At 47.1% G+C, this 13,965-nt stretch overlaps 1 pseudogene across 1 annotated transcript in view; it reads right to left on the reverse strand.

The window, feature by feature from the left end:
* Nucleotides 1-1,252: 1,252 nt before the first annotated feature.
* LOC144729314 (retinoic acid receptor alpha-A-like) overlaps nucleotides 1,253-13,965 on the reverse strand; it is a 77,992-nt pseudogene continuing 65,279 nt past the window's right edge. Inside the window, exons 5-8 of the transcript XR_013587689.1 lie at nucleotides 11,846-12,022; nucleotides 6,898-7,102; nucleotides 5,883-6,041; nucleotides 1,253-3,937 (exon numbers count right to left, since the gene is read on the reverse strand). The product of XR_013587689.1 is annotated as a retinoic acid receptor alpha-A-like (transcript). The remainder of the gene's footprint in view (nucleotides 3,938-5,882; nucleotides 6,042-6,897; nucleotides 7,103-11,845; nucleotides 12,023-13,965) is intronic.

A 13,965-nucleotide genomic window follows, 5' to 3' on the forward strand; every position in this document is an offset into this window, starting at 1 on the left:
TGCGATTAAATTGCGGGAACTTGCAAAAATTGCGGGAACTTGCAAAAATTGCGGGAACTTGCAAAAACTGCGGTTTGATGAAAAAGAGAAAAAAAAGTGATTCCCCCAACACCCTATTCACTAGGCTACTACTTTAATGTAAAGAGTCATTTCTTATTACTTCCTATAAGCAAGCATACTACATCACAGAAAGTGCTGGGAATATTTAAGTTCTCATCTTGTTTTATTTCAGACCTTAACAAACAGATGGCTCAAACTTACAAAACATTGAGTCGAACAAGTTCTGTAGCTTTACAAAATGAATATGCTACAACTTCTGTAAAAATGAATAAATAAAATATGAAAAAATAAAATGTGTGCTTCCTGTTTTACAGAGGTAGCTATGCAAAATAATTTGCCCCCACTGTCATGTAACACACTGGGGAACTGCTTTGCGTGGTCTTTTGCGCTTATGTTTGTTGGCAAATGAGAAAGATTTGCGGGCTTCATCATGGTTTCATTGGCATCGCGGGGTTTGCAGCTTTTCAATGATGTCGCGTAATGAGTGACGTCACTTCATAACGTTCCCATGGCAACAGGGGAAATGGCTGCACTTGTGTGAAGTAAACGCAACATTTTTCAACTTTCTGCTAAGATATGTGACTTTTTGCAACAAAAATGCGGGGATTATGAAATCATGCAAGCCCGCATATTTTGCGCGCGGAAATCTGCAATTTATGCGGCGAAAGTGCGGCGTATTTGAAAAAACGCGCCCCCCGCATAAATATGCGGACTTTGGCTGATTTTGCGTGAAATCTTGCGATCGCATAATCGCGTTTTTCTGGAGGGACTGACAAATAATCCCTGGTGGGCAGTGTGGAACCTGTTGTTCCTACCTGTATAAGTGTAGTGTATCGTGTCGTGTAGGTTAAACGTTGAGTTTTATAAGGGCACCACGGGGTAACCAGCCCCTCTCCACCCAGCCCCACTCCTCCCCACCCTGCCCCTCCCCACCCTGCCCCTCCTCACCCAGCCCCTCCCCACCCAGCCCCTCCCCACCCTACCCAGCCCCTCCCTACCCCTCCCTCCCCTCCCCATATGCACGACAGACAGACAAATAATCCCTGGTGGGCAGTGTGGAACCTGTTGTTCCTACCTGTATAAATAACGCGATCTAACCCAAAAACGTTTATAATGGACCCACGCTACTGTATGAAACATATCACTTAAAAGGCATGTACATGGTCCCACAAACAAATGCGTAAAAATGTAGTTTTGTGTTGAAAGCATTTTATTAACATAACCTACAGGGTAATTCCAACATAAAAGTTATTTCTAAAAAAAAAACATTTTTTTTTTTAAGAGAATTTTGTTTAAGAACATCTGAATGACCCATTATAATCTCATTCAGCAAAGTCGAGGGTCTCCACGTTTACACATTTGGCACATTCACTTCCCCCACCCCCCCCAAAAAGCGTTCCGCTGGATTGTCTCACATAAGCGTGCTGTATGCGGCATCGCAACAGGCAAAGCTTACATGATGGTGCTGTTCAACTTGACCGCAGTGGCTATGCAGGCAGCAACCCCAGAGAACTACTACATATTTGGCTCAAATTCTTTGCTCGCCGCGCCCGATTGATGCAAAAGCTTTGTATTATCGGACTGTTTTGGTGCCACGCAAAGAATGACAGTACTCCGTGTGTCTCACGTGATCAGTTAAAGCCCAAGCCCCCAATCACAGTAACAGAAAAGGAATAACATGAAAAACATTGCTTTAAAAAAAATTCCATAACAAAGAGAAATATATTCATTACTGTCACGTGCGGAGTGATCGAAAGGTATGCTGCCTGACACGAGAGCGGCGCTGCAAGGGTGACGAGTCACATTAAAGTGCAATACTTTATTTGAATGGATGACCGACTTCATTGCAATTGTTTAACTATACATTTAAAATGTGTCCGACTTGATCTTGTCTGCGTGTAAACTGTATATTGGAGAACTGAATAGAGCAATCTGGATGACAATCACAGAAAAGATAGGTCACAGTGAATGAGACGGATAAATAGTTATTTAATTTGTACAAAATCGTGTCATTTGACCTCATTTTAACTGGAAACTGCATTTCCAGACCATTGACTTTTGGATCACTCCTTGTACGCTGCTCTGGCTGTAACGGACTGTGCTCATTTACAAGGTTGAACTGCACCACCATCCACTACAAGTACACGTACCCTACGTCACCCCCCCCCCCCCCCCACTGAAATATAACCGCAAAATGCATACAAAATACAAGTCACTTAGCCTTGTACTGCACTAAAATAACATAAATACAGTACATTATAGGATGTGATATATTTATAAGGCAATATAATAGATGCATCACAGCAACAGCGTACTGCGTGATGAGGCACTGTCTATATGAGCAACAGTTATGAGCTCCGATTAAAAAAAAAAACACATTGCATGATTTTATTCCATAGCACACACCAACCGGTTTCAACATGACATTTGAAAGGGTAAAACAATCAGGACAAAATAAGGTCGCTCTCAAGTTCATGTCATCCGCTGGTGCAGTCTACTTAATGCATTGGCTCCATCGTGGAGTCATGTGACTATCTAATGATGTTGCTGCCATTCGTTATTCTCCGCCATTGTCAGTTTAATATCATTTAAGAGCTGCTGATGCATGGATGTCAACCGACAGTCATAGAACCCTGATAGCGTGCTAATGAGCCTAGGGCTGTGTAACCCGGTGTGCTTTCACATCGAGAGCCAAAAGCGAGAATTTGCAACGTGGCAAAGAGAAAAAAAATCAGGTTTTGTATAAAAATTAGCCTCTTAAAAATGTTCATTTCTCAACAATATTCGATTCGTGTTTGCAATCCAAATAAAAAAAAGCCCAATATAAATTGGAGACATTTGATGATGTTGCTTGGATTTTGAGTGCGAGTAAGCTGGTGGAGTATCACCTCCATGCGGCAAGAAGTTTCTCCGTGATCACATGTCCACAGAAGACAAAGCCTTTATATGTCCTGTTGTTGAAAAGTACAGATGTTCCATTGTTGAACAGCTATATTCCTCAAAAGGTTACAATAAGAGCGGTCCGATAACTAGCTTCCGCTGAAGCAGGTGAGCCTTCCAAGTCCGAGCTGTAATCATTTGATTCCCCTTTAGTGCGCCGCGTTCAGAACCACATCATAGTCTTGGGAGGAATCATCGGTAGGTTTGACTATCTGAACACATGCCGAATAAATATACAGGTCCTTCAGCATTAACAACTGTCCGATCAATTTCACTTCGGGCAGCCGACTTGAACAGCCATTATGACCATCTTCATTTGCAGGTTTTCCTTGTGTTGAAAACATTACACGACCGTCAATTTTCATCAACAAGCGCCATTTACTTCCCGCATTTTTGCTGTGAAGAATTAAAAAATATACGACTTCCTTTCAGAGTAGGCCTTTTTTTTATACATATATAAGGGACGAAAATAAACAATCTTTTTAGTGCATCTGCAGTCGGCAGGAGGCGGCGGCGGGGGGGGGGGTCACTTCTTGACGTGCGGCTGAAGCGGCTGCGGTGGCTGAGGCCCAGTTGAACACCTTGCAAGAGCGCCCTTGCTTGACGGAGGCGCCAGGTCACGTGCTGCTGCTGCTGCCGCCGTCACAGCAGTAGCGGCGGTCGAGCTGCTGGCCCTGCAGTCCTCACTGCCCCCCCCCTTTGCTCTGGTACACTTGGTGCCGCCCCCCCCCCCCGGACGCTCCGGCCCCGCCGGTCTTGCCTGCGGAGGGCTCTGACACGGGGGCCTTGTTTCCGGCCGCGGGTTCGCTTTGCGGCGGCGGCGGCGGTGGGGTCGTGCAGCCTCCCTCGGGCCCGTCGGGGTTCTCCAGCATCTCCTGGATGAGCGGTGGCATGGAGCCTGGGATCTCCATCTTGAGCGTGATCACGCGGTCCGAGCCTGGGCAGAGGAGGAGGAGGTGTGGTGTGTGGGTGTGAGTGCTCGTACACACGGTTCTGGGGAGGTGCAGTGCACTGAATGTTTTTTTCTTTTCTTTTAAAGCTGCAGTTACTTTCCTTGGCATCTCCAATTGTCACCTATCCTCCCTGGTCCATACTGGAATGGATTTTCGATTATGCCAGTGGGGGGGCTTGGATTATGGGAACCAATGTGATATGGTGACATTAGCATTGCAGTGCTTTGTTTTCACTCCAATAGCTTAAAACTGCTGTTGACTTCCCACACGTTGATACTCGTTTAGAGGGTTCACGTGGTGAGTCAGCCACCAACATGGGTTTAAACTCACAACCGATGCATTACGTAACTGGAAGACAACAAACAAATAACAACAATATTCGTTATTTACCCGTGAAAGCCTAACATTGTATCCGAACTTTTACAAGAGGGATCCCTGCTGAAGATGTTCGACCAACATCCCATTAAAATATTGTTCTATGGAGGGATAAAGCCCGAGTAACCACAGAAAACCAAACGTGCAAACGTATAAACACTGAAAAATATGCACATCGGTCAGTAACCTTCTTGCCGTTTTGCTATCTCCTGACCACCTTGGAGGCCATCAGGGTGACTGCCATGATGAGATGCAATCCCTCAATCCCTCAATCCCCCATCAAAAGCCCCGGATTACAGGCGTGCACCATTACATTTCCTTTCTGTATAAATTATATAGACTTGGATTACTTTAGACATTAAGGTCATGGGTTTTACAAAAACATGACTGCACGTGTAAGTCTCCATTCTATCGGGCGCATCACATTTGTCTCCCCAATTTGGACGCATTAAATCTGTCCGCTCGTTTGAAATAAAGTTGGCGAAGGCCGGTATATTTCGGGAGTGAATTCCCCCCATATTCCACATTGCTGGCATGCGATGCGATACGATATCGCATGCAAAGCATTGACCATGTCAAATTTAGTTCCACGCATAAATAAGGTCAATAAAATGCTACATTTATCCTACTTTACAAGTTGTGTTTTTCTTTTTAACCACCGTGGATTTGATATTTTGCAAACATATAAGCAAATAACGTTATGGATTGCTATGAAAGCACACTTTCAAATTGAACTGCGTGCGCTTATCTTGAATTCCAACGTGTAATCAAGATACAGAAGGTGACATTGAAGGACACTCTATAGCAAGCTTCCAATGAAGCAATTAACCAAATTTACTTGTGTGCTCAACTCCCAAAAGCAATTCAAGTTCAACTGCAAATTCCCACTCGGGTCAGGATTTAACTTAGATCATCATCCCTCCCGGAATGATACAATGAGTTTCTCTTTTTTTGGGAAATCAACAGTGGTTGTCCCGTGGAAAGGCCTCGTCTCCCCGCCATCGGCATATGGCATCTTCATAATTGGCCGCCGAGGGCCATGAACGGAGATGAGGGCCCCAACGCCCTCAATCCTTCGAGCACGGAGACAGACGCGTTGTCATTTGGTGCATTTGTAAAGCCAAGAAGTGGTCGGAAACTGGTGCCACGTGTTTCCATTGGTGCTGACAACCACAGATCAAGTTATATCTATTTTATTTGACCAGGTAAGGCCCACTGAGCTATACAGCAGCTCTTTTTCAGAAGCGACCTGGCCACAAACGATAGCCCAAATGAAAGTGGCTCATCACTTGGAAATGTATAGCAGCCAAATACTCTTAAACACATGTTTCTAAATGCGGATTGGTTAAACCAGAAGATCCGGAAAAAAATCCACGTGACCACAGAGAGAGAAATATGCAACCTCCAAATATACAACAGGCGTCAGAGTCGGGATCGAACCCAAGACCTGTACGCCAGGTGCCACGGTGTATCTTGCTTCTGCGGTTAGCCTCGCTGAAACAAGGCTTCCCCAAGGGCCCGCGGATTGCCGGTCTCGCGACACGACGGACGCACCCTTGGAGCTGATGCCACGGAGGTCGGTGATCTTCATGAGAATCTTGGGGAACATGTGGGGCTTGGTGGGCCGCCGCTTGCGCACGTAGTACTTGAGCGCCTCCAGCAGCGGCTCCTGGAGCCGGTCCACTCGCTCCGGGTGCTCCAGCTCGGGACGGTCTGCGTACAAATAGAGGCAAAGGTTCTCCAGTTAGCCTCTGCGTCAGTAGTGGGTGGGTGGGTGGGGGGGGGGGGCACTTTCGCCGATAAGACATCATCGGCGCGAGGGCCGCCACACGTTTGAAACAATTGGGGGTTTGACAGCAGCACGGTGATGTGGGGGTGTTGTCACTGTTTGTGTATTGTTGGGGGCCGCACATCAGGGGCCGCACTAAAGGCCACCAGGGGCCGCCAGTGGCCCTTGCAATGAAGAGCACTGCTCGATGTCATTGGGCGCGGTTTTATTTGATGTAATTTCCAGTGGCTGGAACGGCATGTGGAGGTGTGGTGTGTTGATGTTTACACACCGTGCCAGGTGCGAATTTAAGCACTGAAGGTGCAAATTACCCTATTGTGATCCCATCCATGCTTGGTATTGCAGAAGTGACAAGATTACACTTGTACATGTGTATGTTGAACGTATTTTGTGTCGTACGTAGCCAACCGTGATAATCAGAGGTGCGGGAATAGTGATTGACATTGTAGAGGTACTGTAATACACAATATCATATTGTTAATATGTTCAAAGTAATTTCATCCGATTACCTGACCAACAACGTTTCCAATTATTCATAATATAGGTTTTTGGGTCAAAAACCTATATTATGAATAATATTGGTCGCGAAAGCCTACGTGTTAAACTTTTCAAATTACTATAAACTGGGATTAAAAACAGGAGCTTAGTCACGCGATTACATGTAGAGAGACATTGGAAGAGGGAGAGAGAGGCAGACGGACAAGAGGGCGCGAGGATGGAGGTGGCAGTGAAACGTGGCCACGTGCCCGGTTCCAAGCTTCCACCCGGCGGTCAACGTACCGCCCGTGATGAGGCAGATGGACGAGAGCAGGCCGGCCTCCGTGTCGTCCATCTCGAGCGGCAGCAGCTGTGCGGCGAACGCGAACACCAGGTCGGTGAGCGGCCCGAATCCCGCGTTGTGCATCTGCGTGCGGTTGAGCGTCAGCCCGTCCGAGAACGTCATCGTGTCGTGCTCGGGCGTGTAGCGAGTGCAGATCCGCAGGATCTGGAGGCGGGGGGCGGAGGGACAGCGGAGCGATCGCGGGATTATAGCACACGCGCAACCGCAGGCTGCAGTTAGAGCAGAGGTCGCAAACGGGTTTTGATTCCTTATCCATACCCGTACCCGGCCGCACCAGGGTCGCAAACGGGTACCCGTACCCGGCCGCACCAGGGTCGCAAATGGGTACCCGTACCCAGCCGGGTACGGGTAGCCGGGTATCGGGTAGGGTACGGGTATCCGGTTGCGACCTCTGAGTTAGAGCCACGGTGACGCACTTTGCACGTGCTGATCGCGCCTCCGATTAGCGCTCGGTTGGCTAGGTACGGAGCGGAAAAAGTTCAACATTCACACATACACGTTGAACTTCTCTCGCACCACGCGTAGCCAAGCGCGTGCTAATCGGGAGGTGCGGGTGGTAAATGAGTAAAAAAAAAGTAAATGACTTACTAAATAAATGTAATGACGGATTCAGACTATAGTAAAATATCAAACATTAATTTGGTATTGTTAAAGTACATTCATGTGATATGGGGGGGGGGGGGGCGGTTGGGTTATATGCAAAAAACATGTTAATAGGTTGAATATAGTTCCCACCACGATTACTCGCGAGTGACACCTGTTCATCCGTGAAAAAGGTGGATAATAGGAAGAATAAATCTGTGTACATAAGGAGTCTCTCTGTAGCTTGATTCAGAGCCCGGAATTACATGTGCTGATACGAGAGGTGTTGCTCTACGTTGATGAATAGTATCCCTCTGCTTAGACTGGCCCCCACCATAGTGATGGGGAATTTCCACCACTGGCTCAGTGTAGCCCACTGATATAAGCACCGCCTCATCCTCATATGAGCAGGACAAACCTTGATTTTTTTTTCATGAATACTCAAAAACACAAGAGTTAAGCGGAGACCCTGGACCATAAATACCCAAAAGCAGCTTGTGAAATGTGCCTCCGTTGTAGAATTATAAACGGTTTAACAGTCGGTTAAAATCTGGAGGGGGGGGGGGCTCCAGATGTTTTTTTCCCACCCATGGCAATGCAATAAGGCAGCTTTTCCTGATCGTGTCCCTACTGGAGCTTGGCTGAGCCGCTCGTGCTGGGCAATTGAGCACTGGCACCATGCGGTTACCATTCAGTGATATTTTTGACAGAGAAAAGAACAGCCTCACGCTATTGCAGGGCTCAAGTTTCCTGGCACTGTAGAGACTCAGCCTCCACTAAACGCGATGAAAAGGCCAAGGGAAATTCAGTTATCGTTGTTGCTTTATAATATTTAATAATACGTACAATTTGCCCCCGAGGGAACTAATTATGGTCCCCAGTCCGACTGCTACTGGAGCTGTGTGACAAGTGGAGTGTCACCTTCCCTGGCACGTAGTGTTGCAAAAGGAATCGCAACATTGCTTGAAGGATCCCTCCAAAAAAGGTAAAGAAACCGAGTTAGTTTGGTGATACATTGGAAGAAACCCAAGCAACCCAATCGAGTGAGGGAAGCCACGCAAATGGCCGATCATCTCAACATGGAAGCAGGGCTCCAATGGCGGCGAGTCATCCCACCCAGCTTGTGGTCACCACGTTGCATCTGGGCACCCTGCCCTGCGCGTGTTTGACGGCTCCCTCCCCAGAAGCTCCCCTCGATTTGCCCGCAGCACGCGGCTTCCCCACCAATCCAGGTTCTTCCCTCGCCAGCAAAATGTCTGCCCCGAGTCTTCAATGATGGACCCAACAATACGTACTCTGGTGGTGTGGAGGGAGCGGTGGGACAGTGGTTAGCGCGCTGCGCTACTACGAACGCGGCAGAGACCCGGAGTTCGATTCCCGCTCACGGCCACCAACACCAGTGATGATTATCTGAACCGGTCATGGGTCTCCCCTAGGTCGACTCAGCCTTACACGAGTACCTCGTGCAATGTGTAAACGTCACCACTAGGGAGACAAAGGTGGCCGGGCGTGGTGTTGGCCACCCACCCCCTCGTGTGCTGTGCCGGCCTTAATAGGTGCTCGCTAACAGCGCTTGCCCTAACAGTCTGTTAATAGGATATACGGGGTGGACTGTCTTTTTGTAGTGGTGTGTGCACTTACAAAGGTGACAGTTCCATGAATCTGACTGTAGGTGGCACTCTTTGCCCAAGGAATAAGAACGCCCCCACTACTCTCCCTCAACAGCATTGCTTCTGTTTCATTAATAAAATAAGGATGTCGGCGAATGGTGTTTATTGATGCATGTCAACAGTGATGAAGAGTAATGCATTTGCTGTCATCACATTACTGGAGGCGGCAACTGATGATCACATTATTGGAGTACAATATATTGTCTTTCAGCATGTCGGTTGTACATTGCAGTGTTTTTTTTATCATTAAAAAAACGTTATATTCTAAAAGTATACCGAAGCCTCATGAAAAGGGTGAATAGATCTTGGACAAAGGCTTAGGTTAACCTGCGAACATCAGCAGCCAATACATAACAGATCATTCAAAGCCCCACATTACACTAGAGTGCTTGTTATATCCGAGCTGAAATGACAATATATTAAAGACATAATAAATAAACAAAAATTAGCTTACGATCATTTTAAAAGACCAAATACACGTGTGATACGTTCCTCATAAAACCTCGAGTATTTCGTGATTAATTTTTGAAAGTACCCTTCATAACACGGCCTGGCTCAACACAGCCCCAGCATTATTTCACTGGTACAGTGTGGAATGTGTACATGCAATTACGTTTGCGTAAGTGTGAAACACGTTCGGAAAATATTACCCAGGAACTGCAAGGCGTGCGGGGACAGCCCAAGTCACTGATGAAAGCAGATATGAACACGATTCATCAAGTGCTGCCCTCCCAGTGTACGATTCGTAGCACTGTGCATCTGGGGAGGCTATGTATCGTGTTATCTCGGACATGCAGGGATCACTGGATATACACACCTGCCAAGCAGCTTTGATACGCACAATAAATATTTATTCAGTGGAAGCAAACCAGATTCAATTCACGTGAATAACGCAGTGGATGTATGCATCCCTATGGCATGAATGCTTTAAAATAATGTATTGATTAAACGTTCATTTAATTTTACTTTAGCTGTAAAAAGTTATGTAAATGCAAATGTTAACCTGGCAATAACATTGTGCAAGAACGTAGGGGATTTGTTGTCAAAATATTAAGCGTTGAATATGTCCACAAAATTGCCAATCGTTGAGCAGGGGTTTATGATATTCATGTGATGTACCCATGCACCCCCTCCCCATGTGTTCACAAATGCATTATCCCTCCCCTCATTATAGGTCACAGAGCGTAGGAGCACAATACGTTGATACGCTAATCTAATTCTAAACTGGTTGGATGCGAGCCACATTTTATTAATCGATCTCTGGGTAGAAAAATGAGATCTTAATAGTATATCCCTCTACCCAAGTCCCGATCATCCGTGCACCCCAAGCTACCTGCACAGCTTCCCATTGTCCTTGTGCTACATTTTCTCCTATTGGCCAAACTTTCGCTCAAACGAGTGAAAGTTCTTCTCCGCTGCCAGTCTCCGAGCCATTCGTGGAAATTCCACATTCCCAAGTCGGGGGCCGGTTCTCACGAAACAATAACCGCCGTCGGCTCCCCACCGAGTGGTATGCGCCACCCTTCCCCTTACAGCGATTGCTGCCACCACCCAGCAGCTGCCTGCCCTTGCCATTCTTACTTTTAATTAATTCCCGATGCTAAATCGATCTCCGACAGACTGACTATTTATATTATGTTTATTCCACAATGCATCCGTCTTGCTTGGCGCTGGCTAAACGTTATTATAAACAAGGGAGTGCGAAGGTCACACGTGTGTGTGACAACGCTGGCTCTGGCAGGAGTCTGACACAAGAGGCTCACAGCACGTCCCGTGTTTACGATTCTTCGCAAGCGAGTGCCAGGATAGTACAGATCTATTTAAAATCCGACATTAGCGTACCCCTCCGGTAGCATTGCTGCCGTTTTCTCCGCACAAAAGAGAGCGGGGAAAGGAAAAAAAAGCACCTAAATGTCTGCTTCCAATGAAGGTGAACATGTGCCACCTTCACGAAGCGTTCAAGCAATGCAAAAAAAGCACTATAACCCTTTCCTGTTCCGAGAGGTCTGCAAGTTGCAGGGCGGGTCCCATTCACCGCTGATTCTCGGAACGCGTAAGCGGCTCACCATTTATTTTATTTAGCACCGTCGGCTTTAAACACACTGCACTCACCGCAAAAAACTGTGGCTACACGACCGCACTCTAGGACTGCCGATGCCAAAATGTGCTACGCCGTCCCGCATGACATACGTGTACTTTGTCAGAACAGAATCGGAAGAAAAACTGAAACAAAATAACTATGCTGGAATAAAAACGGATGACATACGTCATCAGTTTTTTTTTGAAAAAGCGGAAAAAGGTGAAAAACAAACTCCAACTTCAAGTCAGTGTCCATGTCAAGCACCTCCCCCTGCTCAAATGAACAATGGGTGTCGGCGGTTACCTTTGGCCAGTGGTGGAAATTCACCGTTACCAGGCTTACTCGGTCTCTTCAGTGCACAGCCACTGTTGATTTATCCCCAATGGGAGGATTGAATAAACCGAGCCTAATCACATTTGCCACGCAACCAAATGTGCCGTGTGAGATTTGGGCGCCGAACGATAACTCGATTTGTATTGCCAGTGTTACCATCACAGTTCCCTTGCTCGATTACGACGATGTATCAGTGAAAGCCTTGTCAATGCCAATGCTCACCAAGATGTCGAGGCAGGCTGCCTTGAGCAAAGTGATCTGGTCGTCGATGCCCAGGGTGGAGAAGCCCGGAATGCGCTTGGCGAACTCCACCGTCTTCACGATACACTTGGTGGACAGCTCGCTGAACTTATCCCACAGGTTTGCGTCGAGCGTCACGCGCTGCCCCGATCCATTGGACTGCGGAAAGCACAACAGGAGCATTCAGAACGGTCCATGTTAAAACAAGAGCGTTTCAAACAATCAAAGTTTATTTCCATTCTCTTTGGTTCTTTCGGTAAAGTCACGTAGATAGAAAATGAATAGATCATTTGTTTTCATTGCGTTGGGGCGATGCTCATCTTCCACAGGAGGCCGCGTGCCAGTTGTTCAAATTTCACATTTCTACGGTCTACCCTCAAGACAAGTATTAATTTCGTACAAAGTGGTAACAGCTGCGTTTAAACTCGGAGAGATGATGTGCGAACTCAACTGTCGATGGAGATTTGGGCCACAATTCACGCGCGCGTTTTCTACGGCAGCGCTTTCGCGCCCTTCGGTGGCAGATTATTTCGTCCAATCCCACCCACCATTTACAATCCAACAGCGGCTATATCCGCCACTGGGACCGCATCCTGCCCTGAAAGGTGGAGCGAGTGTGGCCAGGTGCGTCCTGAGCGTGGTGGCCCACGCGAGTGTTGGGCGAGTGGGCGTAGCGATCTATCCGGTGAGGTCTTGCCACATCCTCCTTGCCACTGTGGCAGGGGCTTGCTGGCAGGAGGTCACGTGGCAGACCCAGATGTTAGGTGTTCACATTTACACACACACTAACAAACTGTGGAGGCAAGTGGTGTTAGCGAGCACCTATGAAGGCCGGCACGGCACACGAGGGGCGAGTGGCCAGCACCACGCCTAGCCGGCTTTGTCTCCCCAGTGGTGATGGTTATACACCGCAACAGGTACTCATTTGAGGCCAAGTAGACAATATTGCACGTGTACTATACATTATACCCGCAAACACACACACACACGCGCGCGTATACAGTACAGAACATCTGATGGAGATGGTCGTGCCTGAGCGACTACTGTAATTTCTGCAAAATCCTACTGAAAGAAGGCAAATCCTACTACTGGTTACTTGTACGTATACATAAAGATAGCAGCATCAACAGGAGTGTCATCATCAGCATCACCTGCATCTTCACGTCTATTGTCCATCAGCATTGGCGAGAGAAAACCAGGGAACTTGGAGAAAACCAGTTTCTATAAGGGATTGCCACTCGCGCTTATCCGACATACAAAACACCAAGTGTAAAGTCTTTCCTCTTAGACCGGCAATGGATCGGCACTCATTTGAAGAGCAAAGGCCATCCTCTTCATAGGATCATCAATGTTAACCTTCCACAAAGTAGTATGTTTCATGAAACCTCCTTTGCCAGTATTAAATTATGTTCGTAGGGTTTTCCTCCTTTCTGCATGTTCACCACAAGTATATGTGGTTAATGCAGACATGATTCCTCGCAAAAATTTCAGTTTGGTGTTTTAACATCTTAACACCTGTTTTATTGCCAGAAAGGGGGAAACCCTATTAACAAAGTAGTATGTATTTTACACACCCTGAAAAAATGATAGACTAACAACCACTGACGAGAATTGTAACCCAAACATCCTTATTTTAAATCTGGCAAATGACACATAACACCACCTGGCAGGGCCACACTTATTGCAATTTGCCTTTTTTTTTTTAAACACACAACCAACTCGTACATGATTACTGTGGTGGAAAATAAATGCCTTTACAACATTCAAGCACGTAAGAATAATTTACTACAAAGTGCTCCCCTCTGACAAGCGGCAGGGCCAGCCGTGTTCCAGTCCCGTCTCAGGATCCGCAGCCCCGCGGGTGCTACCCTAAATGCTGGGCGTCCCGCATGAGAGGCACGCCCAACAAACCTACAGACTGCTTTGTGCAGGGCGACCACAAGCACGTCGAGCCAATCGCCAGGATGTGTACAGGCAGTGCACCGAAGGCAGCTTCTCCTCCATGAGACACGCCAAGGACAAAGATGCCACGTATAGCCTTAAAAAGGGTGTCGGGGCAAGTGCTGTTAGCGAACACGTATGTTGAACTTCTCTCGCACTCT

Source organism: Lampetra planeri, chromosome 2 (assembly GCF_965212315.1).
Source record: "Lampetra planeri chromosome 2, kcLamPlan1.2.h2, whole genome shotgun sequence".
Taxonomy (NCBI): domain Eukaryota; kingdom Metazoa; phylum Chordata; class Hyperoartia; order Petromyzontiformes; family Petromyzontidae; genus Lampetra; species Lampetra planeri.